We start from the raw sequence: 25,046 nt of genomic DNA on the forward strand, positions 1-25,046 counted from the left end.
CAAGATGCTGGACACAAAATCACACCACAAGCCACCTCCCTTTCCCATCATTGTAAATTCAAGGCTCTCAAATCACCCCCCACAAACTCAATTCAAAATAAAGAGGCAGCCTATGAATTCACCTCCTGTGCTATGATACAGCTTGTCCTACTTGGTCACAATGAAACTAAGGGACAATAATAAGAATACATCTCACATTAATCCAAATGAAGCCAATGAATAAGAAGACACCCCAGAAGCATAGTTTCAAAAACACTCAATTACCTCCACACATGCAAGGGCATTTATAACCCATAACAATGATTGCAGAGTACACTCTGCATATAAATATGTTTCCTAAATGCTATGTAACATGGTAATATGATATGCACATCCATAGGGGAGCGTCTGTTCACAATCAAGTCTATGTACAGAAAAATAAACTATCTGGCAAACGGTGTCTTAGCAAAGGTACGTTCGAATAGGAAATAGAATGCTAAATTCCTCCTTTTTTTACCAATGAAGGAAATAAGTAAAATCACCTTACAATTAGGCCGGGAAGCTTAGGAGGCACCAAATGTGTTTTTGAGGAAGGCCCGGCGCAAATGAAACGATTCCTTTCAATAACACCCATTTCTGGTGAGCTCTTTTCCACCCCTGATTCTGCTGCGAAGCTTGGAAGGAGAGGAACCCAGGGGCTCCGGCTGCCTTCCGAGCCAGCTCGAGATCAAATCAGAACACCATTATCTTGCAGCACAAGCAAATGCCTTCTCACTTCTCTCTTCCTGGCTCCCTTCCCCTCTCTCATCCCCATCACCGTCTCCACAGCCTCCTCTCCCTCTCCGAGGGACTCATTGTTCCAGTGCAGGCCACAAATGTACACACAGGTCATTTAACAGCCAGCTAAACCAACAAGGTAACCCCGCTCTCTGCTACTTACCATGCTGAGACCCGGAGAAGCTGCTGAAAGGAGAGGAAGATGCCAACTGAATCCATATTCCTTGTGACCGAGTCGGCTGCAGCCTCCGATCCCAACATCAGCAGCGGCTGCTGGGATTTTTTTTTCTCTCCCTCTCTGGTTGGCGACGGTGCGAATAGGAACCACCCTTCCAGCCTCACTAGAGCATCAGCAGTCGAGGCGGCAGAAGCAGCAGCATCACCACTTGGCCTCCACCCTCTCGGAGGATGGGGTGAGCTCGGAAGCAGCCAGGAACTTGCAGCAGACGCCTCCTCTGGCTCCTCCTCTCCTGCCCCCTCCTCCAAAGCCCCACCCCTGCTGCGGTAGAGGCCGCCGGCCGGCAGCTGCCGGTTGCCATGGCAATGACCAATGGCAAGCCACCAGACGAAGGGGGAGGGGAGATGGGAGCACGGAGCTGCAGGGGCGGGAGGGGAGTGCATTTGTGCAGCTGGCCCCGGGGATGGTCTTGGCCTCTCCTACCCCGGATCCAGGTTTTTTAAAATGGGGCAAGGGTGTAGAGCCCCGGGAAGAGAATAATTTCAATTCAGTTGAAATCTAGACTGAATCATATAGGATCGCTGAACTATTTTTTCATTGTTTATGGTTTCCAAATAAAATATATTAAATTGGCAATCAGAAAAAAACAGCGAATAATGAGAAAGTTAGGTCACGGAATAGGAAATTGCTATCACTCCAAATACGTTTGTCCTTTATAGCATCTTGTACTTGAAAGCCATTCAAGGTGGTTAACAAGGAAAAGGAGTGTCCGGACTTGGCGATTGAAAACAGTCTGCGTGATTCTTTGGCTGTACTCGCGGCTTGTTCTTCTCAGGTGGGTCATTTGGTCTCACAGCTTTTCCAACTCTCCCTCTGAAGAGGACCCGGGGTTGTTTGGCACTGCCCGGTGGAAAAGGAATTCGGAACAGAGGAAAGAAATTTCTTGAGCAACCACAGGTCTCAGTAGCTCTAACTGGTGGAAAGCTCGGAAGCTTTTTAGTGTCAAACTCCTGGGGTGTTCGATTTCCTGCAGGAAATTCCCTGCCCTTTGGAAGTCCCAACCCAGCTGGTAGTCTGGGCGGTGGGGAGGAAAAAAGGCTTGTGAAATCAGTGGAGTTGGGTTCTAGATGAGTTCTGTTTTTAACTATAAATTATAGATGACACTAGTATTTATCTCAGGCCTTAGTTGTAAAGATCGAATGAGATAATGCACTAAAAGTACTTGGCATGTAGGAAGCGAACAATAAATACTTACTTTTATTACCATTATTAGTAGTGGTGGTAGAACGTTGTGGCCAGTTCTTAAGCCAAGGGATTGAAGGAATAGCAGTTTCAGGCACGGGAAAAAATTAAAGTGAGAAAACGATTCATGACAGCTGTGATGATGATGATGGCGACAAAGACAACGATGACAAAAAAACAGCGAGGCCCCATGGGATTAAAATTCTCTAAAATGAGGGGGGTTCCTGCAGTGGCTCAGAGCGTCAAGGACCCTGTGGTATCTCTGTGAGGATGCAGGTTGGATCAGGATGCAGGATGCCTTGCTCAGTGGCTTAAGGATCCAGAGTTGCTGTGAGCTGTGGCAAAATTCCCAGCTGCACCTCCAATTCGACCCCTATCCTGGGAACTTCCATGTGCCTCAGGTGTGGCTGTAAACAGGGAAAAACAAAGTTCTCAAAAATGTGCCAATTAAGGGCATTGTAAATCTGAAAGTAGGTAAGTACATTTCCCAGTCACGCGGTCTGCGTATGCAGGTGTCATCGTGTAACCTAAAGGAGTGGCTTGTGACAGGTCTAACCTCCTGTGTTTCATCTTCTGCCATCTCCTCCAAAATCATGTAAGTTAGCAGAGAAGAAAGCTGCCGATTGTAGGAACTCAGACGTATTTAGGTGGCAGAGTCCTCCCCACTGGCCTTGTGAGGAAGCATCTTAGCTTGAGCACCAAGAGCCGTCTTGGCTGCGGTGAGTGGCTCTAGTTTTCTCTCCCCCTGTCAACCCAGAGTCGACAGGAGGCTTGAGGATGAGTGGTGGTCCCTATTTAAACAATTGCCTGATTAAACCATTCAGAGGGCACTCGTGCTTTTTTTTTTTTCCACATCCATGCAGCACTGTTACCCTTCTTTAATCGTAGTTCTCTTTAGATACTGATTTCAATTATGTAGTATTTCTTTTTATTTACTTTAACCATTTGTTATTTATTCACTTTAAAAGGAAATGGGTCTCGAGCTTCAGCAGAAATGAGTAGAATTGGGCACGGTAAAGAGAATGTTCCCAGAAACAGAATTAGATGCTCCATAAATATTCATTGAATGAACAAACCAGTAAATACATAAGATATCAATGATTTCTGCCTTGAATCATGGCTCAATAAATTCTTATTAGAACACTATTTGCTCAGTTCTTTATTTTTGATATTTTAAAAATTAAAAAGTAATTATAGGAGTTCCTGTTGTGGCTTAGCGGAAACAAATCTGACTAGCATCCAGAGGGCCCAGGTTCAATCCCTGGCCTCACTCCGTGGGTTAAGTATCCAGTGTCGCCATGAGCTGTGATGTAGGTTGCAGACTTGGCTCAGATCCTGTGCTACCGTGGCTGTGGCGTAGGCCAGTGCCTACAGCTCCAATTCAACTCCTAGCCTGGGAAACTCCATAGCCCACAGGTGTAGCCCTAAAAAGATTTTTGAAAAAGTAATTATAATAGTTTTTTTATCATATATTCATATTAGCCTAATATGCATCTAATATGTATTTTTAAAGTATATAGCTATTAAAATGGAAATGTTTGCCCAAGCACATTGAGTCATCTAGCATATAACCGGAAGTCTGGAGGAAGCACTGCTTGTGTTCTAAGAGCATCTTCTCCAGAAGGACCAGACTGTCGACCTCTCCAGCTCTGACTTCTGAATTCGACAAGATGTCTGAAAAAGTACAGGGTGTGGGTGGGTCTTGGCTCCAAAAGCAACATTAAATTTTCAGGAGAAACCACAGCATAATGGGAGGAAGCTGCAAAGTGTGGGCTCTGGAGACAGACTACCTGGATTGAGTCCATGCTTCCCCTTTTTATTTATTTATTTATTTTTTGAGTGACCTTAGGCAAGTTGCTTAATTTCTCTGTACCTCAGTTTCTTTGGAAGATCAAAGTTCCGGTGTGCAAAGAGCCAACAAGTCTCTAAACAAGTAACGTTAGCTAATAATGCTGTTAATATAATTTTTAATAACTATGATTATGCATAACGCATTTTTCTGGATGTGTACAGAACACTCAGATTACCCTGGGGTATTCTAAGAACTCGGTTTTATGACCGCAGTCCAGCTACCAGCAAACTCTGAGAACTTCTGGAGATACTTGTCTCAGAGATAGGCCAGTGTTTCCCTAGCAAAAAGCTAGGAGTCGTAGTCAGAAATGACTATTGTTTTTTTCCTGCCTATCTACTCTATAAGAGGTTATTACCATATTGCCTGTTTACAGAGAATAATAACTGTCAGCAGTCAGGACATTCTGGAGGTCAGTAAGGATAAGGATGCCCTGCTGACCCAACTGCATGACCTTTATCAACACTATTAGGAAGCAAACCCATTAGAAGAACTCTCCCGTGAACTCTGCGCTCCTGTGGCCAATCATCAAATAGATAACTCCCTAAGAGCAGGTGGAGGCTTCTGCCTCTGCTCGCCCCGTATCCTCTGGAAGTCCCTTCCCTGCCCCAGAGCTTCAGTCTTCAAGATTTATCCATCACCTCCTCCACGGACCCTTCACTGATAGCAAGATTAGCATCAGATTAGCTTTATCACTGATATCCCCAGTGCCTCTGGCCACATCTTCATCACTGCCCTCGTGATGCTGAACAGTTTAATAATAACTATGCACAGTCGTAGTGATTAACTGTTTTCTTCCTTGTCTTTCTCTCCCATTTGACTGTAAGCAGGTTGAGGTCACGGATACTGTTCATTCGTTCATTTACTGATACATTAATATGTAACAAATATTTATTGCTAGCTGCTACTGTGGGCTGTGCTAGGTACCCGGGACACAGCTGTGACGAAGGTAACATGAGTGCTCCCCTCATAAAGCTTCTATTCGAAAAGGAAAGAGAGACCATGTAATTAAAATAAATGATGTTGAAGGCTACAGCAGAGAAGTGGAGGAATTTCTGAGTGCATATAAAGAGAGAATATCCCGAGCGGGAGCCCAGGAAGATACTCCTGGAGAAAGTGTGGAGTAGGGTGGGAGCAGGTGTCTTCAGACAAAGGGAAGGAGATGCCCTGCGGTGTGGAACCCAGCATGCCACTCCGTTTTTGTTTAATGCTCGTACCCAGCGCAGTAGCTGTGCCCACCCTGTGCGGCGTGCTTGTTGAAAGAATCTGCCTCCTTTCTCTCCTAACACACGTAAATGTACAAGTTCATTCCTCTGTGTTTTCCTCCTGTTGATGTATTTGAGGGATTCGAGTTCATCATTAGCTAAGGAGTGGACAGGCTGTGTGGGATGAGAAAGCCCGAGGAGAGGCCAAAAGATTCATTGTTGTTCCTACGATAGAAAGAGGGGGGTAATGCTAAGAGTGACCACTGCTCCATTACAGACTCATTAGGTAAGATTTACATGATAGGACAACCTTTGCTCTGATGTTGAAACGAGAAACAGTTTTTTTCCTTTCAGGTCCTGGGCGGTGGTATATTACCCAGAGGCACACGGCACAGGGGCATATGTGACCACAGCAAAGAAATGGGAAAATTTTCTCCTCAGTGAATTTTTCCAAAATGTTGTAATCAGGAAGTCTCCAGGAGTTCCCACTGTGGCTCAGCAGTAATGAACCCAACTAGGGTCCATGAGGACTTGGGTTTGATCCCTGGCCCCGCTTGGGTTAAGGATCCAGTGCTTCCATGAACTGCAGCATAGGTTGTAGACTTGCCTTGGATCCTGCGTTGCTGTGGCTATGTGGTAGGCTGGCAGCTGCTGCTCTGATTCGACCCCCAGCTTGGGAACTTGCATAGGTCACAAGTGCCACCCTAACAAAAGAAAAAAAGAAAAGAAAATCTACAAATAATTTTAATCTATTTTAATTTCAGTATGTGTGCAAGTTTTAATTTTTCTATAGTTTTCACTAAGGGAGTCACCCTAATTGTCATAATTTTTACAATGTTTAGGCACTAGGAGTAGAGGATGTGAGCCAGGCAGTGCCTAAGGACACACATCCCACAGTGGACAAAAGCAAACCTAGTTCCTGTCCTGGAGGAGCTTAGATCCTAGGGGGTGGGGCAGCCAGAGGAAACAAGCCACTGAAACAGTAGCAAAATTTCCAAAGTGCTACGAAGCAGCAGCGCATGCCTGGGAGAAAGATGCAGAACAGAGGTGACGTTGAACTGAGAAGAGAAGTACGGGTTATGCCAGTCCTGTAAGAGCTAAGAAAAGAGAGTTTCCAGTGGAAAAATGAGCTCTGGGAAGAGGAAGGGCCAGGGAGAAGAATATATTTGAAGGTTAGTACAGCTGGATCCAGTGTCCATGGGGGCAAATGGCATGAGGGGAACCTGGGAAGGTAGGCAGGGACCCAAGTCTGCAGTACCTGCAGCAGCCACCGTCAGGCGGTTGGAGTTTTTCTTAAAAGCAATGAAGTCATTGAAGAATTTACACTTGGTTTGAAGGACTGTGGGAAAGGAATCTTGGTGGACAAAATGAGACATAGTTAGGATGCTGTGGTCACCTAGGCTAGAGGTGATACTGCTTCGCTTAAGGTGGTGGCAGTGACACAGAGAAAACTGGACTATGTCAAGGGAAAAACGTTTTGAGGTGGTGCTGTGAGCGCTTGCTGATGGACCGGAAGCTGAGCAGGAAGAGGTAAATCTCAAGAATCCCTTATAAATAGACAACCGACACTGCCTTTTAAAGAAACGGTTTTTACCTTCTGTGATGGGGCAAGGCCTCAGCTTTGACTCTGAAAAAGTGTGGAGCCCAGCTGGTGCGGGGGGGGGGGGGGGCCTTCCTCCCTCCCTCCCCAGGCCTTGCGCTGTTGAGAATTGAGTATTAACCACCAGTTAGTGCATTGGGCCAAGCATCCCTGAGCTTATGCAACTGCAGTGCAAGTGACTTGGCTGGGAAGGGACAGAGGAGGCCTGGAAGAATCCTGAGATTTTGACTCAGAAGCTCCCCCAGCCTTGAGACGTGGATTGCCCGCAAGAAACGGCCTTCGTCTTCTCGGAGCCTCCAAAACATTCTAAGCCGGGTCCCCTTCCACAAGTCCTCGACTCCTTGCTGGGTTACAGTCCTGATTCGGCCACCTTCTAACCCTGAGACCTAGAAACCATTTCTCCTTTGGCCCCACTGCCTCATCTATGAGGCCAGGGCGAAAATGCCTTTGCTTACTCAGTAGACTAGGTCTAAATGAATTACGGTTGTAAAATCTCTAGCCCACGCCTGGCCTGTGGAAGGACCTCCAGGAGGTCTGCCTGTTCGCTTATATAATCTCTTCCCCCTGCACCTGAACCTTCCACACTAAAAGCCTTTAAAGCCCCAGTCTTTCCCTTCTAGCCTCCCTAATCTTTGGACAATTTCTCGAATACTTCCCACCTCAAGGCACCCAAATTCTTACTTAGATCCTTCCAGTGGCAGAGTACTTATGTTCCTCTGACCAGGTACAGAGGGGCTGAAAGGAGAGAAGCATTGTCTAAAAGTGGAACTTAAGAGATTTCACAGTCTGCCTCACATACATATGAGCCAAGTTTCTTTCAATATTTACACCCTGCATTGACATTTTATTACTGTTTGATGTGTCTCTCAGAGGTGATCCGAAGTGTGAAATTGGAAGCCTGGAGCTTGCTTTTTGCACTTCCACACTAGAGAAAGGCACAGTGAAGACATTTGAGAGGCGTGGTGTTTTTCTCCCTCCGCCAAAGACAAGGAGATTTTGCAAGGAAAGCTTTGACCCCTCTGGCATCTGCCTACTTGCAGGACATGCCAGCTTAACGTGTCCTTGGCTCTAGCTCCTGTTACAAGCTGAAGGGCCTTTCCTGAGAAGTCAGAGACCACTGCTGGAGACAGAGTGGGTTTGATTCTGAATCTGGGGACGATGCAAGGACGGCAGGACCAAACCCAGAGAGGTGAGTTCAAGTTCAAGAAAGCAACTTTCCTCTTTGTAACTCTATTCAGCCTCTTTCCTTTTTACCCTCAGTGCACATTCCTTCTCTTTTCTCACATCTATTTTTCTCCCAATAAATTCCTCAAATTTTAACAAAACCCCATCCATCTCTCAAAGGAATCAGTAAACTCAACTCTTGCTGAGGTGTAATTTTAAAAATGGTAAAATCAGAACGCTTAGGCAAATGCAAACTGTGCATGTCAATAATTTTATTTGTACATCATTTATTTATTTCATCAGAGGTCCTGGAATATGCTAAAATTGGCCCAAAGAGCATTTGAGAAGCGAGGTACCTATTGGCCATGCACACTTGAAAGAGTAAGAGTGGTTTTTCTTAAGCAACCAGCTGGAGCCTCAAGCCTTGAGCTTCAAGCACGGTCTTGATGTTTATGACCCTGCTAAACGAGGCTACTGATTCATCTTTCGTAGATCATGGTAGCCGGCCCTTCGATCGCCTGAATCCGCAGATGGAATGAATACTGACCTCGTCTCTTATTCCTGGGAGAAGGATGGTGAGGACACAATGGTCTGAGCTGAAGTTAGAGAAGTGGAATTTCATATTCTTTCTCCCAACCTTTCATGGTCTTGCCAGATAATTTTTTTTTTACTTCATCCATTGAGTCACAACATATCCAGAGTTAAACTGGGGGCTTCTCATTTCCTGCGTGTCTTTGTCTCTCACGATGTCCTCCCATTTTGCAACTATATTTGTGGCAGAGAGATAAATAACTGAAAAATAGAAGATGCACACACACACACACACACACACACACACACACACACACGCACACACACGCACACACACACCCAGAATGGATATAAACTATATAGTCAGGCAGAAGGTGACGCGGGCTCTGGAATTAATCCTGACCCACCACGCTGGAGAGGGCATCAGAGGTGCTGTGCTCTGTATGGAAACTTAAAGATCTGTCCTACTCAACACTTTCACACCCTGGGGCCCAAGGAGTCCTGCGTGGACAACTCCTTTGATCAAAGGCAGAGAATTGTTCTTTCCTCACTGAAAAAGCTTTGCCTAAAGGGGAAGCTCACTCCTTTCCTAAAAGCCGGAGGCAAGAGTGAATTTTCCTTACCTGAAAATGTCCTGAGCACTCCTGCCTGACAAGGATCCAGGGCATCAGTGGGCAGGGCGAACGGGTCTACCTGTGTGCACGCAGGAAGAGAAGGCGTGCAGGTGGCCAGAGCACAAGAGAGCGTGTGTGCATCTGAACTCAGCAGGCTCTGCATGTCTACTGGCTCTGATGAAGGCCTGGTCCTGAGAAGCAAAGACCCAAGGCTGCTGCACTGCTTCTCGAGCTCGTCTAATAACTCGCCTTGGGCTTTTCAAGAGCTAGGGAAGCAGAGGACGGGGAGGGCCGAGGGGTATTTGGCAGGAATGTGACCTTTCCGTGTGAGTAGGTGGAGGCACTTTCATTCACCCGGGCAGATCAGGGGTCAGGATATTTTGGTTGTACACCCAACAGTTAGTTTTCTGTTCCTTCTCCAGCCTCTCTTATCTCTTTCTCAGTCGGGGAACCTGAGAGGGAGCTACAGAAATGCAGAGCAGCCCCAACCTCCATCCCTATCATGGGTCGGACGTCTTATGCTTCACTGCCTCCACACGAGAGGACAGCAGGGCCACGGTAGAAAATGGACACTTTGATTGTAGTTCGCTCATGTCCACATTTCCTGCTAATCTCTCTGTTTGTCTTCATAAAAGAGAGTTTCTTGAAGTCACAGGAAGAGAGGAAATTTTGTGTCAGGCATTTCCCTTGATTTATCTGGAGTGTCTGGCAGAGGCCTCCCTAGCCCAGAGTAGTAGGAGAAATCCAGCCTGGAAAATGGACTTCATGCCATTCCTGTTTAATAGAACCATAAACTCTTGGGACCCTACTTCTTTAGTGTCCTCTTCAAGGGAAAGCTCCTCTTAGAAAGCTTAACGCTGTGGAGCCACAGTTCCCTGGAGAGTTATTATAGCTGTGCTGCTGGGCCATGCGGAGAGTCAATGAATTTTGCACCGCAGGGCTCTCCTGAGGAGTCACTTACATCATCCCAACACCAGGCAGGTTTAGCTTTTATGGGATACCTTGGAAAAGTGGGGCAGGGACTTCTCCAGAGCTGCGGATGTTGTGCCTTTACTGTGAGAGCAGAGGAGCAGTGGGAGAATTCAGGATCATCCCTGACCTGAAAGCCCTGATGTTTGAGATACCATGAGCGGTGAGTTGAACCTCTCCTTTTAGGCTACCCTATTGTCCTAGGTGAGGCATTGAACGTCACGGCATCAGGAGCGAATTAACACTAAGTGAGAAAAATGCCTGTTCTTTCTACCTCTGCAAACAACCCAGTTTCCAAGGTTTCTGTATTTTATCTTTAGTCACTGCATAACTGGAGACCCAGACAGGAGGAGTAGGTCACGCTGCTTCATGATTAAGTCCCCTAGGTTCCTAGCAAGTCCATAGAACCAGCAACAATTTTTTTTTTAAAAGAGCAAGAGGAATGTAGGTATTGTGCTTCATGCAATTCTTCTGTCATTCTTAGGATTTGTTTGCCCTTCGTGATAGAGAGTAGATCTTTTTATTGTTTTGATAGCATGAAATGGCAAATGGCTGTCTGGCTTTAATGTATAATGATTAGGATTAAACAACCTCCACTGAATCAGAGGAGAGGAAGCTTCCATTCCCCAATGTTTCTGTCTTGGCTCTAAGACACAATAGCACCAGGTGTCAAAGCGGAAGAACAACCTGCTGTGTACCATGCAAGGTCCTAACTCCCCAGAATTTGCTGGAGAATGACCTAGGTTTGACCTAACGTAGTAGATTTATTTCACATGCATTCCGTGAAGGAGAAGTCTTCCTATCCCAGACCTCAGTATGAAATACGAAGCCCAGAAAGAACCTTTACGCCTCATCATGGCTTCTGTGACCTAAATTAGACTAAGTCACAGCCCTGGTCTTTCCTAGGTCATGAGGACAATCTTTTCTATCTTTTGAACCAAGGCTCGGAATAGATATTACATTTAGTTTTTGAGCCTTGGTTTCACAAATCAACCTGGGTAAAGCTTTACAAATAGGATTTTAGAAGCAGGTGGAATGAGACAAAGGAGCAGGAGCTTTTGGCTTTGGTGTCTGACATCTCCTGGGCTTTCTAGATTCCTTTACCTAAGCTTTAGCTAATAGAGCATCAAATGGAATGAAGCCGTGTTCTCAAGCTTCAGTCTTTCCTCCCTTCAGCACCCTATTTTCAGGTGAGACGGATCAGGTATAAAACAGAGGAGGAGGAAATGAAGTTGACTGAGACCAGCAATTCCAAGACCATGTTGGCAATTTCTTGGTTCAGAGCCTAGTCTGAGGGATTCAGACTTGAAAAGGAATCCTGATGTTGTCTCCTTCCATGTCCTTTAAAACACATGCGTGCTGTCACCAGCGTCCCTAGTGTCCTTTAGTGTGGACACCTCCCCTCCGCCTCTGCCCTCAGTAGAGGAGTGATGCCGTGAATGTCCCTGCAAAACCCTCAGTCGTTGCTAACTATGCACGGGACCTACGACGGAAACCAGAACTGCACTTTCTTTCTCCGGTGAAAATCCTCTCTCGTATAATCTCGATTAACTCTTTGTCTCGGCTCGACTACAAATTCATCAATGGAACATCAAATCTCACCCATCCCAAGACCATTCCAAGAACTTGTGGCATCTAACCAGGATCTTTGCAGTCGTGCTTTCTGGCAGGACCTCATCTGAACGGTGGGGCCGTCATGGGTATATCCTATGTCTTATGCTGTTAACCATCCTGGGAGTGGTTTTCACAGACAGACTTTGGCGAACAAACTTGCTATGGCAGAATCAAGTGGGATAGTGCTCGATGCCAACTCTTTCATCCTATGTCTGCTTTCAGTCACTCTCTACTATGGCCAAGAATTGGCGCTGAAGGCAGAAGCCAAAGAGCAGCAATGGAATGCTTTGCTTAATGTCTCAGACCCATCTCCCTAACATTCCTTGCTACTTTTAATTGCCTTTGTGGCCAGGTTTTTATGTGTAGTCTTTAAAGTTGAAAGAGGGGATTTTTTTTTTCTCAGTAAGATATTGCTGAGGACTCCAAAATTAGCCAAAGTCTTAATGTCAGGAGCCAGCCTTTGTGTCAGAGCTTTCTGTGTGTCTCCCAAACACAAGGAAGAAGGTGGACAGCAATCACTGTGAACTACCGAGTGTGCCTTCTCCTGAGAGTTGCAGGCAGGACTTCAATCATCATCAGCCCCACCAAGGGGAGCCCTTGGCTGACATCTAACCACCTGTGCCTCCAGGCTGCGATGGGCACACACTTTCAAGTGGAACAGTGAGCCTTGCCCCGCCCAGATCCCTGCGAATGTGGCCTTGAAGACCACTGGAAACTGTCTTAGGAAATCAGATTACACAGAAAACCGCTTCTGTTGATGAGGTCCTGGAGAATCAGATGCGCTCATAGATGACGTATGTGAGTGCAAACTGGTGATGAGACGGAGGAGAGAGAAGAGAATGCTTACCTCTGTTGGCTGTATCTGCTGAGAGGGCCCAGCAGCTGTGACACACCAGCATCCAGATCCTGAATTCCAAATACCGTGCTTGATTAAAAGAAAAGAGACAAGAGCTCCTTGGAGAAACGGCTGAAACCAGGGCTGGGGCAGTCAAGCACCGTAAAGATGAGCCTGGAATATCTTGCCATGCCAGAAAGTAAAGAAGGAATCCAAGAATGATGGGGACACTTCAAAAGTCAAAGGAGCCAGCTTCAGAGGACTCCCACAAGCAAAGCCTGGGCAAGTTTGAGTATCAAAATGAATAATTTGTAGTAACAAAATCAACTACAATAATTTTTAATAAAAAAATTTAAAAAAGAATTGTAGTCAAGGGATATAATATATAAAATAAAATTAGAATCTCATGGGTCCATACCATCACAAATAACCAAATAGATAAAATGGACTAAGCAGGGGAGAAGGGAAAGTTCCCTTTACAGTAGAATGCCAATTAATAACTGTAAAAGGAAGGATCCATCATTTGGCAAACTGTCATTTAACCAACATCACAGTGGTATTTTTAGGCATGAATCATCAGTGGATGATAAAAGTAACGAGTACAAGTTTGAGGAGGAAGAGGACATTCATAGAGCCTCAAAGATCTCCCCACAAGATCCCTGTTAATTACAAAGGAAAAAGATGCTAACTTTATAGTGAGGAAGGTTAGTTGACATCGCTTTAATCAAGTGATGAAAGTCAACCGCCAAACAGTAGGACAAATAGAACTCATGTGCCCCCTTAACACGATGTACCGAGAAGAACGCAACAATCCTTCGGAGGCATCTCTGCCAAGTGCATTATATGGCACTTCTGATCCGCGAGGAAAGAGCTGATAAACCCACATGGAAGGATGTCCTACAAAATACCTGCTTTTCAACAAGGTCAAGGTAATCAGAGACACAGGAGGACTGAGAAAGTCTTCTACATTAAAGAAGCCTGGAGACATGATTATTAAGTGCTTTGGAATCTTGGACTGGATCCTGGGGAAGCAAATCCAAATAAAACAACTTGCGGTGAAGGAACCTAATAGGATAATTAGCAATATTTGAATAAGGTATATAGATTAGAGTTACATCAGTGTTAATTTCCTGATTTTGATCAACGAGTTCTTGTTGTGAAGGAAATTTTCCTTGTTTCCAGAAGTGTGCAGGGGAAAGAACGTACTGTCTGGGTTTTCCTCGGTAAGTTGTCTCTTGTCTCCCCCTCTTTCCCTCTCTGCTTTCTTTCTCCCTTGCCCTCCTCCTCCTCCTGGTGTTGCAGCAGTGATGCTCACAGCCACCTCAAGCACACAGGATGCAGATGGAAAAGAACCAGTGTCTTCTGCCTCCTACTGTCTCTGGTCTCCCTCTGGCACCTGCTATTGGTTGGCTGAATGGCCAAGCAGCAACGGGATTTGCAAAGTTCCTGCCCTAACATCACAAGTCAAAGTATTGAAGGGTCAAAGTGAAGCTGAAAAACAATGATTCCTTGTCTTTTAGTCCTTCAGCACCTTCTAGGAGATGCCTTCATGACATACTTCAGCATAAGAGACTCAGCCTTGGAGAGGAAACTTCTTGTTGCTTGTTATGAAGGCGAGATTCTGACCTATAAGTGCCCACATCTCCTGGTGTCATTTTCTTAAAGGGGACACTTTTCTTCCATAGAAGGTAAGCTATACGCTTTATTCTCGTGGTCGGCAAGTTTTTCACTAGTGTTAGGACCTTCGTTGAGAATCAGTTATCCTGAGCTCCTCCTCCAGGGAGGAACATTTAGAAATAATCTGCCTCTCTCCCTCAGCTGTTCTGCCGTGTAAGATGTCTCCATTGCACACTGAGAGTCTCTCCCTCCCAAGAGCAAAACTAGAGCTCTCTAAATTTGACTTCCAGGGCTATGTTTACTTATTTTAAAAATATACCTTTGGAAGAATATTAACAAGTTGTAGATTAGTGAACTGTGCTTTCCGTTTAGTACCATAGGAACCAGGGGTGGGTTTGGTAACAAATTCAGTGATGCAGAATTAGGAAGAATAAAGCCTCACACTGCATCTTCTATTGTGCTCCCTACATTCTCAGGTTTCCCCCTATCGTTTTACGCCCTAACATCTAGAGAATTCTGGAAAGAAAAAACAGGATTCTGTGCCTCAGATAATGTCCCCATTCCCTGAGATTCTTATGTACCTTACTCTCAGGGTTAATGCCAGAGAAATGCAGAGTCAGGAGACACTGGATAAGGGCTTGCTTCTTGAAACCTCCTCTAAGTCCGTCAGAGCTGTATAAGAGGGTCTTCACCATCGGGTTCTTAGCATTGAGCCACCCAGTCTGTAAAGAATACTGTAAGAAGCTATGCAATGGGACCTAATGAACCTCAAAAGCTTCTGCACAGCAAAGGAAACCGTTAAAACAATGAAAACACAACCCACAGAATGGGAGAAAAATTTTGCAAATGACTCAACCAGCAAAGGTTTAATCTCCAAAGTATACAAATGATTTATATAACTCAACAACCAAGAAACAAGCATCTCAACTGAAAAATGGGCAGCAAACCTAAATAGACATTTCGCCAAAGAAGACATACCAATGGCCAGAGGCACCGGAAAAATGCTCAACATCACTAATTGTTAGAGAAATGCAAATAAAAACGACAATCGGGTACTACCTCACCCCAATTAGTACCTTAACAAATCAGCAAACAACAAATGCTGGAGAGGGTGTGGAGAAAAGAGAACCCTCCTGCACTGTTGGTGGGAATGTAAATTTGTGCAACCACTATGGAAAACAGAATAGAAATACCTCAAGAAAAAAAAATATAGAACTATCGTATGACCCAGCAAAACTTTTATTGAAAAAAGATACATGCACCTCTATGTTCTTTGCAGCACTATTCGCAATAGCCAAGACATGGAAACGACCTAAATGTCCATTGACAGATGAATGGATTAAGAAGATGTGGTACATATACACAACGGAATACTACTGAGCCATAAAAAAGGACAAAATAATGCCATTTGCAGCAACATGGATGGAACTAGAGACTCTCATACTGGCGCAAATGATCTCTCTACAAAACAGAAAAGATCATGGACGTGGAGGACAGACTTGTGTTTGCCGGGGGGGCGGGGGGGGGACGGGGGAGGGAGGGAGTGGGGTGGATTAGGAGTCTGGGGTTGGTAGATGAAAACTCTTGTATTTGGAATGGATGGGCAATGGGATCCTGCTCTATAGCACAGGGAACTATATCCAGTCACTAGTGGTGGAACATGATGGAGGATAATGTGAAATAACGAATATATGTACATGTATAACTGGGTTACTTTGCTGTACGGCGGAAATTGACAGAACATTGCAAATCAAATACAGAAAAAAATTTCAAAAGGAAGCTATGTATGTCAAGGTTTTCCCCTGCTAAGTTAAAGAATGCGAATTATCTCGCCAGATTCTGAGCCCCTTGCACCATCACCGTGGTTGTCATTATCTGCCAAATTTTCTTTCAAGTGTCGTCACTCTGGTGTGAGGGGCCATGGCAAGTCAGGGCCTCCTAAGTTACACAAGGACACTTAGGGTGTATCAAATTCTATCCCTTCTTTCTGGATGGGCTAGTTCTAACTTCCTTTTATTTATTTATTTATTTTTTGTCACACCTATAGCACATGGGAGTTTCTGGGCCAAGGATAGAACCCGTGTCATCGCAGCAACCCAAGCTGCTGCCGTGACAATGCCAGATCCTTAACCTGCTGCACCACAAGAGAACTTCTCGTTCTAACTTCTTAGCATGAAAGCAAAGTCTTCCCAGTGAAAACCAGATGCTTTAACAGTCCGAGAGATGGGAAGAGATAAACTGAAAGCAGGAGAAATGAAGATTCATGCTATGTCTCCTAAACTAGTCTGCATTCTCCCAGACTACTCCCCTCGGGATCCAGTGATGGCACATGGTGAACAAGAAAGCGACAAGGGAAGGATGCTTCTCTCTCCCAGAGTTTCCTAGTCTTTGTTTTCATGGCAAAGGACCACAGGTAGGCTTGCGGCGATGCTATTGAAAGGAAAGTTTCAAGCAGCCTTTTCTTATTCCCCAAGAATTATCTTCATGACCCAGAAAAAAAAAAAAAATTCTGAAAAGTGGTCTTCGTTGGCTTGCGCCAGAGTAGGTCCTTTGCTCTGCCGTCTCTCCTAAGACCCTCGACTACTGGACAGCTCTGCAGGCCATAGCCTCCCATGGGCAACAGATCAGCTCCAGCAGAGGCAGAAGGCAGCAGTTTCCTGGGCATCTCCATCACCTGTTCCCATTCTCCCATAGCTCTCAGTCTCGGCACGGATGGAGGCAGAGAGGTACAGCAGAAGGCTAGGTTTCATTTCAGACCCTTTTTGTGGTAGGGACTTGGTGTGGGTCAGCCTAGACGGTCCAGGAGAGGAGATGCTTCATGCAGCCTCTGTGGCGCTCCCAGTGCTCCCTAGGTGTTGTCTCTGGATCCTAGAACCTAAGAGATCAAGGCTGATGATGGGACTTGAGTCCGAGGGGCCGCCTCATTTCTATGCCCATGTCTGGATACTTCTTTAGTGTTCCTTCCAGGAACACATCTCATAGTTGGTGCTTCATTAATTTAGGGAGGGCCTACTATGCATCAGGAAATGGAGCTGTAAGACAAAACAAACAATATACACCAAAAATTCACGCGGAGTCCCTCTAATCAGCTGCAGTCATTCGTTCTCTTTGTTCCTCCTCAGTCTTCACAGCTGAGCTACTTGAAGCACCCTCTGCACAAAAAGGCCTGGAGGTAAGGACTCTCCCAGCAGGTGGGCCTCTGCCTCCAGGCAGTCCTCCTAAGTAAATCAAATCCCCCTCTTCCCAAGAGCTGCCCTGAATAGGCTTCCTGCATTAAGGAGAATCCCTGTGCTGATATTAAAAACATACTTAAGTTGCATTTCCTTCCAGTCTGCCTCTCTTAGAAAACTGTCTTCTCATAATGTATTTCTGAACCCAGGCATTTATCATTCATTTAATTTCCATCATGACATGACAAGGTACTTCTTCCCCTCTCTCGTCGTCTCTGGCCCCTAGTATTCTAACACATGTCTTAAAGTTTGAGACACAGTGTAAATCCTATTTCCTTCTCAATCCCAGTGGACTATTTGGATTTAACTCTGTGCCCTAAGGTGAGTGGCTTCCCCCCACCATGCCCCCCAATTTCTACCACTGTTCCTGGCTGTACTGAGGAATACACTCTATTGACACTGAAATCACCAAACTTTTTTTTTTTTTTTCTTTTTGCCTTTTCTAGGGCTGCTCCTGCGGCATATGAAGGTTCCCAGGCTAGGGGTCTAATTGGAGCTGCAGCCGCCAGCCTACACCACAGCCACAGCAACTCGGGATCCGAGCCGCGTCTGTGACCTACACCCCAGCTCATGGCAATGACAGATCCTTAACCTACTGAGCAAGGCCAGGGATCGAACCTGCAACCTCATGGTTCCTAGTAGGATTCGTCAATCACTGCACCACATTGGGAACTCCTGAAATCACCAAGCTTTTAAACAGTAGGTACCTTATAGGCATCTATTCTCCCCTTCTCTTCTTAGAGAGTGGATTACTTTTAAATATGGAGGTGGCTGAAGGCTTTACATAGGACTATCTTGCTTAACTCTGCCAAGATTTTTGGTATGATTAGGAAAGCTCTTTTCTTTGCCTCAAGGCTCGGGATGAAAGAGCTAAATATCAATGGAATGTCCCTTCTCCTTCACCGTTTCTTTCCTCTAGTTGATTGACTCTGCCAAGACAACGAGGCCCGTCACGAAATGACTGAATAAAGGAAATCACACCTAGTTTAGAGCCAATGAGAAAATCTGAAGCTAGAAGAGGTAGAAGCTGCTTATGTAAAGGAGTTTAAAACAGCCAGACGCTGCCTTTTCCATCCTCCTCGCTCACAAATGTTCCTGCACTAGCATTGATGTGACTCTGCCGTCCATGATAAAAGGACCTGCCTCATATATGGTGCAGGAAAGAGCATGAGAAATATGTTCTCTGGAACAGGAGCGGGCTCTCTGGAATCAGAGATTTGGGAAGGAGACCCCAGGGGAAAGGGGGCAAAACTAATCAGGAGGTCAAGGTTCCCATACCAGCTCCCCAGGAGGGCAAGTTCACTGCAGGATCCCAGTAGCCATGCAGAAGATGCCATACAAACTCTTAGAAAGAAGTCTTTTAGCTGGGATCTCCCTTCCGCGTGCAGACTAGTCTCAGCGGCCAGTGCGTCGGTACATCAGACTTGAAAAATTCTCATGTGTTTCAGTACATAGATCGGTCTTGGTTCAAGTGCTGAAAGGTAGTAATTTTATATTTACTTAATGGCTTTTAAAATACCAGTTTTTCTGCAGTAGACCTGATTCATTTGTGATCTAACATTAACCCTAAAATAAAGGAGGTCCCTTATAAAGCTCACTCTTGCTCCAATCAAATATGCTTTCCATGGACTCCGTCGTGAGGGACACCACAACGCTGCATGCAGACTCCTTCTGTGACATGCCAAATGCAAGCCTTGGCCCATCAGTCATTCTTCCCCAGTGGCTTTGGGTAAATAAATGCAGTGCACTATCCTAGGAGAATGGCTCCATCCCAGTTTTCCTGAAACATCAATAAAACCCCCCTTGTTTGCAGCAAGGAAAATATGCCCATTTAAATTACGTTGAACCCTGGAGACGAATGGATATCCTACACACAGCCCGCGTGGGGCAGCAGGTGCATCCAGAGGACAGCAGGATAAACAGGTAAAGATAAGATGTAGAAGCTGGGTCAGGTGATGGCCCAGGTCTACTTGGACTTGGCAGAAAGGCTTGGAGAGACTAGCTGGGATGAAAGCAAAGGAACCCTAAAAGCCGTTTTTTTTGGAGGGGGTTGGTCATTTTATTTTAGGGCACATGGAGGTCCCCGGGCTAGGGTCTGAATCAGAGCTGTAACCGCCAGCCTACACCACAGTCACAGCCGTATGGGATCTGAGCTGCGTCTGCAGCCTACACCATAGCTCACAGCAATGCCAAATATGTAACCCGATAAGCGAGGCCAGGGATCGAACCCGCATCCTCATGGATCCTTGTCGAGTTTGTTAACCGCTAAGCCATGAAGGGAACTCCCCTAAAAACCGTTTGATATGGGAGTTCCCTTCGTGGCTCAGTGGTTAATGAATCCGACTAGTAACCATGAGGTTGCAGGTTTGATCCCTGGCCTTGCTCAGTGGGTTAAGGATCCGGCGCTGCCATGAGCTGTGGTGCAGGTTGCAGATGCGGCTCAGATCCTGTGTGGCTGTGGCTGTGGTGTAGGCTGGCGGCTACAGCTCCAATTCGACCCCTAGCCTGGGAACCTCCGTATGCCACAGGAGCGGCCCTAGAAAAGGCAAAAAGACAAATAAAAAAGAAAAAAATAAAAACCCACTTGATATGGACAAGATCTGGGCGTGACCTGAGCCCTGGGGACTCATGTGCTAGCGCTTGACCTAGTTTGGCTCTCGTCCTCACTTGACCTGTTTTGGCCAATCTTTTCCTTAATGTCCCTTCCAACTGGGTTTCTCCCACTCTCACATTTAATGTTTCCTCTCCCAGTTTGTGGGGAAGAACGGACGCTTGCAAAACTTGTCGGCTCAAAGCTAATTGCATACCATTGCCTTGGAGCGAGCTTCAGTGGTTTCTGTAACATGAATGGATGCACCACGAAGGCGAAACTGAAATGTATCCCTCTCTCTTTGGTTTTTAAGGGCATTACACAGGTGGGAATTTGGGGACAATTGAAGGGTGGACATCAGACGTTGAGGAGTGCAGATGTTTCTGATGTCCAACCTGCTGTTTTCCTCTTCAGAGAATGACAAACAGGTGACCTCTGCCGTTCCCTTCATTTCAAAGGACAGGTGGATAGTCAATCACGGGCAGATGTCAAGGCCACGCGGGGGTTATAAACAGCAGCAGGTCTTCCCACCTGGGTATTCTGGGCTCTAAGAGGAACTTGGTGTCAGGGGCTATGGGACAGTCGAGGACACGCAGGTCAGAGTGGAGAGGCTACTGCTTTCTCCTCATATCTCTTCTAGGGAAGTTCACAATTTCCTCTCCTGGGACCAAACACAGACTTCTCACTGCTAAAAGGATCCTGTTACAGTAGTGGATTTTCTCTCTTAGGCAGTTCCTCGCCTTCCACCTGACACTGACTTACAGCCGAAGTTACCTAGAAGAAACAGATGCTGCCTGGGTGTTGGGGACTTTGCTCACTGTCCCATCCTTGGTCTTTCTGCTCCAGAGACACTCAAATGGAGTATTTCATGCAGGTGTCTTGGAATAAGCCTCGTTGTCTTCTTTTGCTCTTTCAGAATTTAACATCAATTACACGGTGGAATACTACTCAGCCATTAAAAAGAACGAAATAATGCCATTTGCAGCACCATGGGTGGAACTAGAGACTCTCATCCTGAGTGAAGTAAGTCAGAAAGAGAAAAACAAATACTATATGATATCACTTGTATCTGGAATCTAATATAAGGCACAAATGAACCTTTCCACAGAAAAGAAAATCCTGAACTTGGAGAATAGACTTGTGGTTGCCAAGGGGGAGGGGAGGGAGCAGGGTGGTTGGGGAGCTTGGGATTAATAGATGCAAACTATTGCCTTTGGAATGGATTAGCAATGAGATCCAGCTGTGTAGCCCTGGGAACTGTGTCTAGTCACTTATGATGGAGCCTGATAATGTGTGAAAATAAAACATGTACATGTATGTGGCACTGGGTCCCCATGCTGTACAGTAGAAAAAAAAAATTGTATTGGGGAAATAACAATTTAAAAAAAATTAAAAAAGTGAGGAGTGATCACAAATTTTTTAGAAAAGAACTTAATATCATTGGTATCAGTCTCTCTCAATTATATTTGATTAAAAGTATTTCGTATCAGGTTAAGTAACCTCTGGCTTTGACTTTTTGAAGGTCTGAGAGGAAACCTCTGTCTCAGTTTCCAAAATCATCCATTAATAAGCCTCCTGCTTCTAGTGAGGTGTGCAAAATACTCAATGATGTTCTCGTAGACACCATTTGTAGGGGCGATAGGCTTCGCTGTCTTGTACTAGAACTTTAGCTAAATGCGGTAAATAAAGATAGACGGGTAAGGGAAGGAACAGAGATGGCAGATAGGCGAGAAGAAAGAGTCTAAGTTACACCGGAGCGGGATTTGGAGGCGTGTTGGTAGCAGGGCTGGGAAGCAAGTGACAGAACAGAACGGGGTGTTATCCTTGAGAGCAGCGAGAGTCTCTTCCTTGGCGATCAGCTGCCTTGAGGCTTAGGGAGGGCTCCCCTTGCCCCACTCGTTCCTCTCCTCTCAGCCCTGAGAAGACTCATTCTCATTTCCGTCTACACGGAAAGCAGGAAGGGAGGGCGGAGGCAGCAACCCCCAACCCCTCGGTCTACCTCTTTGAAGGTCTTGCTGTCTTTTTCCGTGGACAGTGGCCCTTTCTCCCCTCCTAGTGTGTGCAGAATTTACAACTTATCTAGAGATCCAGGCAACTTCTGGGAAATTAGGCTGCTGTAATTTCCCTCTTTGGTGGGGGTCTACTGGGAGAAGCAAGAATCGGAGTAAACCTATTATAAGTGAAAATAAGGCCCTGAAAAAGATGGAAAGACCATTCACATTTGTTACATAAGTGAAGAAGGAGACCTTTTGAGTGAGCTCAAGGGATTAGGAGGTACTAACAATGGGAGCCACAATCCTAGTTAATACTTCTTGAGCACTGCTCTAGGGCAGGCCTGGCGCCCAGGCCCTCTAAATCAGAGCCCCCCATAGTAACCATCATACTATGTGCTTTCCTACTGAACCCAAATCAATCTCCCTTTAATCTCTACCCAATTCAAGGTAACTTCTACCTTTCGGGGCCAACAAAAACACATTCCTCTTCCTTCTTCACCTACATAACATGAAGTATGTTAAGTCAGCACCTCCTAGATGTCAGATGCTGTCTTCCAGCCTCTAACAGCAGTGATAGAAGAACACAATTTCTAGAGTTCCTGTTGGGGCTCAGCAGAAACGAATCTGCCTAGCATCTGTGAAGATGCAGGTTCAATCCCTGGCCTCGCCCAGTGGGTTAAGGACCTGGAATTGCCGTGAGCTGTGGTGCAGGTCACAGATGCAGCTCAGATCCCACGTTGCTGTGATGGTGTGTGGGCCTGCAGCTGTAGCTCTGATTTGACCCCAGCCTGGAAACCTCCATATGTGGCACGTGTGGCCCTAAAAAGACAAAAAAAAAAAAAAAAAAAAAAAGGACAAAAAATAAAATAAAATAAAAACAGAAAAAAAACCCCACAAAAAACAGAGTTTCTGAGTTCCTGGTGCTAACGTTCTCTCCCTTAAGTTGTTTGGAAAGACTCAGCAGATTTCTAAGCGTTTTCCTTCCTTCAGACAAACATTTCCTACTTCTTTCAACCTCCATCATAGGACAAAGTTTCAAATGCCTATCTGTCATGGTAGTCCCTGTCCTCTAAACACGTTCCGGTTTGCAAATATCTTTTGAAAAATATACCCACCAGACACGAACACAGTAATCCACCTGCTTTCTAATGGTCTGCTTAAAAGTAAGACAACAGGAATTCCCATTGCAGCTCAGTGATAATGAATCCAACGAGGGTCCGTGAGGATGTGGGTTTGATTCCTGGCCTTGCTCAGTGGGTTAAGGATCTGGCGTTGCTATGGCTGTGGTAGCTCGCATGTGACCCCTGGCCTGGAAACTTCCATATGCCTTGGGCATGGCCCTAGAAAGCAAAAAAAAAATAAAAAATAAAAAAGAGACAACAGACCTGAAATGTAGTCACTTAAGCTAAGCGCCATATACCACCAAACCAAGGCTTAACCGAATTCTAGTTTTAGCTCTCCCAGAAATGGAATCTTAAACTAGGTGATCAGAAGTCACTTAATCAGCATTAGTAAAGGCATCTGCCTGATAGACCCCTGCCGCCCGCTAAAGGGAAGTGACCTTGCAGTCACCAGTCTGCTTTTTGTCCAGCGTAACTTCCTTGTCCCTTTCCTTTATGGCTCCTCGGAGCGCCTCCCTGTCTGCTAGTTTGGATGCTGCCCAATTCAAATCATTTTTTGCTCAAACTCTTAAACTTTTTAATATGCCTCGGTTTATCTTTTCGCAGGTCTGGTGACAGAAGAGGGACCCCAAGCAGCCCCCGGCAGCCCTCAGGTAACGAGGAGCAGCAGTGACGGTACCTGCAGAGCCCCTGAGTCCGGCCTTCTCCGGAGTCCAGGATCAGACTGGGTCGACTTGGGCTGGAGTGGGTCCAGAGGGAGGCCTCGGGCGGACACAGTCTTGTTTGAAGGCTGAAGAAAGCAGGCCAGTTTACCAAAGAAAATGGTGAATTGCAGTGGCCGCAGTGGAGAATTTTAACCTCGGTAAAGCTCATCCGTGTATGAGATGCCCTGAAGAAGACAGGGTCTCAGCCACGCACTCATCCTAAAAGGTAGAGGGAAACTCCTTTCTCCTTCCCTTGAGCATCTGGTGACCAGGGCAAGACTCTCGGGGACAGCCCACTCTCCCTGGAGCCTGCAGACAGGATCCTGGAAATCTGTCAGGAGCCGGCCGAAGATAAGGATACTCCCCAAGTCAGCTGGCCTATCTCCGTCTCTGACTGTGCTGCCTGGTGGGAAGAGCAAGGTAAAATTTCATGTTGCCCCTTACTTTCCAAATTGAGATTGGCAGGAAAAAGAAAAGCTTGTAAGCATCTGATGTTACCCAGCATGCATTTGTATGCCCGAGGCACTGGTAAAACCAAACAGAAACGGTGGCTTTTGCAGCAGAGAAGTGTTTATTGCAGGGCCGAGCAAGGGGATCACGTGGCTTATGCTCAAAAGCTCTGAACTCCTTGGTGCTTTGGGTGGAGACGTTTTAATGGGCACAATTTGGGGTGGGGCTGCCAAGTGTGTGACTTTCTTCTGATGAGTTGGTGGTGAGGGAACAGGGAGGTGTTGCAGGGATCCAGGGAACAGGGAGGTGTTGCAGGAATCCAGGGAACAGGGAGGTGTTGCAGGGAATCCAGGGAACAGGGAGGTGTTGCAGGGAATCCAGGGAACAGGGAGGTGTTGCAGGGATCCAGGGAACAGGGAGGTGTTGCAGGGATCCAGGGAACAGGGAGGTGTTGCAGGGAATCCAGGGAACAGGGAGGTGTTGCAGGGATCCAGGGAACAGGGAGGTGTTGCAGGGATCCAGGGAACAGGGAGGTGTTGCAGGGATCCAGGGAACAGGGAGGTGTTGCAGGGATCCAGGGAACAGGGAGGTGTTGCAGGGATCCAGGGAACAGGGAGGTGTTGCAGGGAATCCAGGGAACAGGGAGGTGTTGCAGGGAATCCAGGGAACAGGGAGGTGTTGCAGGGAATCCAGGGAACAGGGAGGTGTTGCAGGGATCCAGCGCACAGCCTGAAGTTACCATCGTCCACCTGGGGCATCTTAGTTCCTGCAGAGGGACTTGGA

At 46.1% G+C, this 25,046-nt stretch overlaps 1 protein-coding gene and 1 long non-coding RNA gene across 6 annotated transcripts in view; one reads left to right on the top strand and one right to left on the bottom strand.

Moving 5' to 3' along the window:
• Positions 1-1,195, bottom strand: part of JAKMIP2 (janus kinase and microtubule interacting protein 2) — a 172,842-nt gene extending 171,647 nt beyond the window's left edge. For all 5 annotated transcript variants that reach the window (XR_014839019.1, XM_085014955.1, XM_021084964.2 and 2 more), the window contains exon 1: positions 920-1,195. The gene's annotated coding sequence lies outside the window, so the exon portion shown is untranslated. The remainder of the gene's footprint in view (positions 1-919) is intronic.
• A 161-nt stretch (positions 1,196-1,356) lies between these two features.
• LOC106509599 (uncharacterized) lies at positions 1,357-17,493 on the top strand. Its single transcript, XR_014839030.1, has 4 exons — positions 1,357-1,769; positions 7,871-8,019; positions 8,487-8,569; positions 16,222-17,493. It is a non-coding gene; the product is annotated as an uncharacterized LOC106509599 (long non-coding RNA).
• The last annotated feature ends 7,553 nt before the right edge of the window (positions 17,494-25,046 follow it).

The sequence above is a fragment of the Sus scrofa genome, chromosome 2 (genome assembly GCF_054392235.1).
Source record: "Sus scrofa isolate SSC_HxYL_T2T_F1_AM1 chromosome 2, Sscrofa_HxYL_maternal_Yorkshire_Landrace_v2.0, whole genome shotgun sequence".
NCBI lineage: Eukaryota > Metazoa > Chordata > Mammalia > Artiodactyla > Suidae > Sus > Sus scrofa.